The sequence below is a fragment of the Bufo gargarizans genome, chromosome 7, assembly GCF_014858855.1.
Source record: "Bufo gargarizans isolate SCDJY-AF-19 chromosome 7, ASM1485885v1, whole genome shotgun sequence".
Taxonomy (NCBI): Eukaryota; Metazoa; Chordata; class Amphibia; order Anura; family Bufonidae; genus Bufo; species Bufo gargarizans.
The window spans coordinates 53,442,454-53,448,453 of NC_058086.1; positions in this window are offsets into that span (position 1 = coordinate 53,442,454).

Genomic DNA, 6,000 nt, shown 5'->3' on the forward strand with positions numbered 1-6,000 from the left:
CAGTATGGCTCAATTTTCAAACGGATCCGTCCCCCATTGACTTTCAATGTAAAGTCAAAACGGATCCGTTTGCACTATCATGAAAAAAAAAAAAAAAAAAACATTTTTTTTTTTTTTTTTTGTTCATGGTAATGCAAACGGATCCGTTCTGAACGGAGCTACCGTCTGCATTAATATGAGCGGATCCGTTCAGAACGGATCCGATCGAACGCTAGTGTGAAAGTAGCCTTAGTTGCATACTATGCAATGGAAAGCGATGTCTGTTTCTGTACTGATGTAAATGGTCTTATGATGGAGTTAGATTGTACACATGTTCCCGATGAATGGAGGCTATTCATAGACTCTAGCAAAACAAGTTTGAAAGCTGTCTTGTTGAAAAATGGTAATGAAAAACCATTTGTTCCATTGGCTCATGCGGTTGGAATGAAAGAGACCCATGCTTCTATGGAGTTAATTTTGAAAATGATCAAATACTCAGAACATAAATGGAAAATTTGTGATGACCTGAAAGTGGTAGCACTGCTGCTTGGCCTACAGTTAGGGTACATAAAGCATATGTGTTTCTTTGTCAAATTTCTTTTTATTAGAAAAAGGCACAAAGGTATGTGGAAATACATACGACTCGTGTACCAGGCGCAGCTGGATAAATGCTTAATCAGCAGACACAACAAGCCATAAGTGTTAGATTACATAACAGAAATCATCTATAACCCGTGCAAACAAGTATCTGACGGGATAGGGACGACAAGACAAAGGAAAGAAGGGAAGGGAAAGGGAAGGGTGGGTTAAGTTAGATGTCAATCCAGTAACATGTGTCCTCCATTGTCCTAGATTAGAACTTGCGATATTGCATCCAGGGGGACCATAACTTAACAAATACCGCTCTAGAGTGATTCTCCCAATGGGCCAACTCTTCAAACCGGTATAATTGGTCAATTTTCTCGATCCACATCACGGACGAGGGGGCCGATTCATTCTTCCAGAGGAGAGGAATCAGTAGGCGGGCTGCCGTTATAAGCATGGTGGGTAGGTTAAACTTAGAAGGGGTGAGCGTGCTATTAGGGCACCAGAGTAGCAGAAGCTTTGCATCCAGACTAACCTGGGTATTACATATCTTATTTATAACTGCCAACACTTCCAACCAAAAAGGTTTAATTTCCTCGCAACTCCACCAGATATGGGATAAGGAACCGGGACCTCCTCCACACCTCCAGCAACTGTTCGGGATAGCGGGATTAAGCTTATGGAGGAATTCCGGCGTTTTGTACCATCTTGTAAGTAATTTATAAGAGTTAGCTTGAATCCTAATGCACCGGTTAAAACCGTGTGAGTGTGTGAGGATAAACGCCTTTTCAGGATCCGATAAAGTTACGGACAGTTCCCTTTCCCAGGCTGCTAGGAACCACAGGTCTGGAGGTGCGGAGGAGAGCAACTCCCTGTAAAATGTGGAGAGAGGTCTCCTTGGGCGGAGGGCATTAGAGAGTTTCCCCTCTATCCAAGAGGGATCCTTAGTAGGCCTAGGAAGCTCTGCTAGGAGCGCCAAATCTTTTTTGAAAGCCATGGCCGCCAGGAAAGAGGCCTCCTGGACTCTCGGGATTGTATAAACCCTACTCCAGTCAAGAACACCTGAGTCAGTCAAGATGTCTTGTATTGTAAAGTTAGAAAGTATTGCCCAGATTCCTGACGGCCCAGAGGTGGCAGGATGAAGGTAAGCCTGCAGCAAATACAAGGGAAGTTTCACGCTAGAAAACTTGAGGGTCGAAGACCTATATAATTTGGACCATTCCAATAACAAACCCTTCCATAAGGGCGATGTAAACTTATTATTGGCGGTGCATCTGTTCAAGCCCCACAGAACCAGCCTATCCTTATAAGAGAGCATAGCACATTCCAGTCGGGAGACAAGGCCGGGAGGGCGCCAGGAGAGGAGGCTCAGAGCTCTATTTAACATTGACGCTCTGTAATAAAGGTAAATGTCAGGAAGGCCGAAACCTCCCAACCTTCTCTCCCGAGTGAGAGTGGCGTACGCCAGTCTAGGGGAGCTGCCTGCCCACACGAATTTTGATAATACTCTGCGAACCTCCACGAAGAAGGAATGGGGTAGCCAGACAGGAAGTGTTTGGATGAAGTAAAGTAGTCTGGGGACAATAAAAGCTTTGACATAGTTCTTCCGTCCGATCCATGAAATAAACGGCAGTTTCAGGGATTGTAGATGAGATTTAATGGATTTTAATAAGGGGACATGGTTCAGCTCAAAAAGCTCTTCTGGTTTTGCTGAAATATTAGTGCCTAGAAATGGGATTGACTTAGAAGCCCAAGAAAAAGCCGTGGAGCCCTTGATCGTCTCGACAGTAGTGGGAGGGCAGGAGATATTCAGGGCCTGTGACTTAGTGTAATTAATCTTAAAGTTTGAGACCTTTCCATATTCTTCAAAAAGGGCTTGAAGTCTGGGGAAAGAAGTTAAGGGGTTAGACGTTATGACCAAAAGATCATCTGCAAAAGCAGCCGTATGATGGGTCTGTGACCCCAATTTGATCCCTTCAATGCCCGGATCTTGCCTGATCTTAGCCAGCAGGGTCTCCATGACAATAACAAAGAGAGCAGGTGAGAGTGGGCATCCCTGTCGCGTCCCATTAGTGATAGGAAAGGATGGGGAGAGTGTCCCATTAATACGTATTCTGGCAGAAGGGAGCGAATAAAGTGAGAAGATGGATTGGATGAACTGATCCGGAAGGCCAAACTTCGACAATACTCGTGACATGAATTGCCAGCTGATCCTGTCGAAGGCCTTCTCTGCATCTGTACTTAGAAGGGCTAGGGGTACCGAGTGCTGTCGGGCATGTGTAATCAATTGTATGACACGGACCGTATTCTCACTCCCCTGTCTGCCAGAGACGAATCCCACCTGCTCCTCGTTGATAATGCCAGGGAGAACCACCTGAATCCTTTGAGCCAAGATCTTGGCCCACCATTTCACATCTGTGTTAAGAAGCGAAATAGGGCGGTAGCTCCCGCAGTTTAGGGGATCTTTATTTTCCTTATGAATAACCGTGATGTGGGCAGAGAGTGATTGAGGAGGGAGATAGCCTCCTTTTAGTAAGTGATTGCATAAGATGTTAAACTGGGGGATTAAAATATGCTTAAAGGTTTTGTAGTAAGAAATGGTGAAACCGTCGGGGCCTGGGCTTTTCCCTGAGGGTATGGATGAGAGGACCTTACCAATTTCAGTATCAGTGATAGGGGATAAGAGCTGGGCGGACTGCGCTGTAGTGAGTGTAGGAAGCTGGAGAGAGGAGAGGAATTTCTCTGTTGCTTCTCCAAGCTGCGCTTGTGACATTCCATTCAGTGTTTTAAGATTGTAAAGGTCTCTATAGAAGGCACAGAAGGACTTCGCAATGTCTGGAGTGCTTTTATGCACCACGCCATTGTCATCTTTAATTGCAGCAATAAAGAATCAGTGTGCTGCTTCTTGACTAGGGCGGACATCAACCTGTTTCCTTTGTCCCCATGGGCATATGAACGGAATTTAGCTCTGAGTAAGAGCTTGGCTGAAGTGACATTCATCAGGTTTTTGAGTTTAGTGCGGGCTTCTGAGAGCTCTAAGGCGCAGCTAAGAGCCTGTGAGGTTTTATGCGACAACTCTAAGGCCTGGATCTGAGTGAGTAGCTGCACCATGGCTTGGTTCCTTTGTTTTTTAATGTGGGCACCCAGGGCTATAAGTTCACCTCTCAGGACCGCTTTGTGGGTTTCCCAGATAATGGAAGGGGAGGGCGCGTCAGGGCCTGAAGCATTCGTTGTGAAAAAGTTTGTTATGATAGAAGACAATTTAGTGGCATGGGAGGGGTCTGAAATAATGGTCTCGTTTATCCGCCAATTCCATTCCCTCTTCGGGAGGTCCTGCAGAGAAACATCCAAGAACACAGGGGCATGGTCAGACAGGGTGATGTTCCCTATATGGGACCCGATAGCCCTATTAGCAAAGGATTTAGAAAGGAACAAATAATCTAATCTATGGTAGGACCGTTTGGCAGCTGAGTAGAATGAAAAATCCTTACCAGAGGGATTTGTGATACGCCAAATATCTAAAACTCCCAGCCTCTGTAAAGCCCGTTTAAGGCGTCTCAAGCGAACGTGTGTAATGGCAGACTTCCCATTTGAAGAATCTAGCGTAGGTTCAAGGGTAGCATTGAAGTCACCGCCCAAAATAACCATTCCCTCTTTAAAGGAAGACAGTAAGCCAAGGGTCTGAACGAGCCAAGCAACCTGCCCTCTGTTGGGGGCATATACAGTTGCTAGGGTAACAGGAGTGTCAGCGATAGTGCCCTTAACAAACAGGTAACGACCCTCAGGGTCTGCAGAGTCGGCAGAATGCTTAAAGGGGAGCTGTTTGTGGATCGCTATGCTGACACCCCTGCTAGCCGAACTATACGTGCTGTGGAACCACTGGGAAAACCGTTTGGGGGGCAATTTTGGGGTCTTACCCTCTTTGAAGTGGGTCTCCTGAAAGAAGGCTATAGACACTTTATCCCTCTGTAAAAGGGCCAGGATTTGGGACCGCTTGCAAGGCTCGTTCATTCCCCGGGCATTAAAGGAAGATATCACAATAGACGACATTCTGAAATAGAAAGCGGACAATCAGCATCTGACTATGCAAAATATGACATCTGGTGTTGTAAGAGGGGGGGGGGGGGGGGAGACACACAAGGGAAGGAGGGGAGACACACAGGTAAGGTATAGAACAATAGTAGTGCAAATACAAATTGCAAATTGCATAGGGAGCTCTACTGAGCACCTGACTGTGTGACCCTTTCTCATTTCGGCAACCAGCCGGGGTCCGTCAGGCGGGGGGTCTCGCAGAGCTAAAGAGGACCACTGAACGGTCATCTAATAAGAAAACGAAAGGGGAACAACCCGTGGGTAACGTCGGGTTAACCCCTGCAGATTAATAGAGGAGCAAGGGGTAGGCAAGGTCCAGAACTATGAATAAACCTGAGTCTGGAGATGTATGAGGCTCAACATAACGGCAGAACAATGTTCTCCACAACAGGCGGACGGGACTGGTCAGGGATCAGCTCCATTACCCGCATGGGCCAAGGAGGTTGCGTAACTTCAGACCATAAGGCCCTAAGCCCCGGGTGTTTCAACCGGAGCAGAAAGCAGGCCAAACAACTTCACCAGCAGATCATATGCTCAGGTTGGAGGGTAAGTAGATTTTTCAGCCCTAGCTTTGGGCGACCTCTTGTTGTAGACAGGGCGCCATTCAGCTGCCTGGGGTGGCGGGAGCAGCGGTTCCTTCATGTCCGCCGGCATCCATGAGGGGATCTCAATCGGGGTTAACCCTAGCTGGGCCCAGCTGGCTTTCAAGTCCCCCGGTGAGCGGATGGAGATCTGTCTTCCGTTCTTGAGGACCGCGATCCCGAACGGGTAGAGCCATCGGAACGGGGTGCCCGCAGCTCTAAGGGCTTCCAGAAGTGGCTTAAGAATGCGCCGCTTAGCAAGGGTGGACGGCGCCAGGTCCTGAAAAAACATGACCGGCGCGCCTTCATACTGCAGCTGCTCCTTCTCTCTTCCCGCTCTCATGAGTGCTGCGGTGTCGACGTAACTGAGAAGGCCGCAGATTACATCGCGTGGAGGCTCGGTGTGCTTAGGTTTAGGCCTAAGCGCCCGGTGGATTCGCTCAATTATTATCCCGCTTGCTCTCTCCGGCCCCAGCAGGTCAGCGAATATCTCGTGTGCTACTTTATCAAGCGCCTCATTAGCAAACGCCTCAGGAATCCCTCGGATCCTCAGATTCCTCCTGCGACTCCGGTTCTCCTGATCTTCAACCCTGAGGAGCGCTTCGTTCAGCAGGTCAGTGTGAGAACCGATCGCCCTGTATGTCTGTTCTTCCCTCTTAAGAGCAGCCTCCTGCGCGCTTTCCAGGTCCGACACCCGGTGGCCTATGTTCCGGAGGTCTTCTTTAATTTCAGACAGGTCTTTCTTGATCGGAGCTAATGCCGA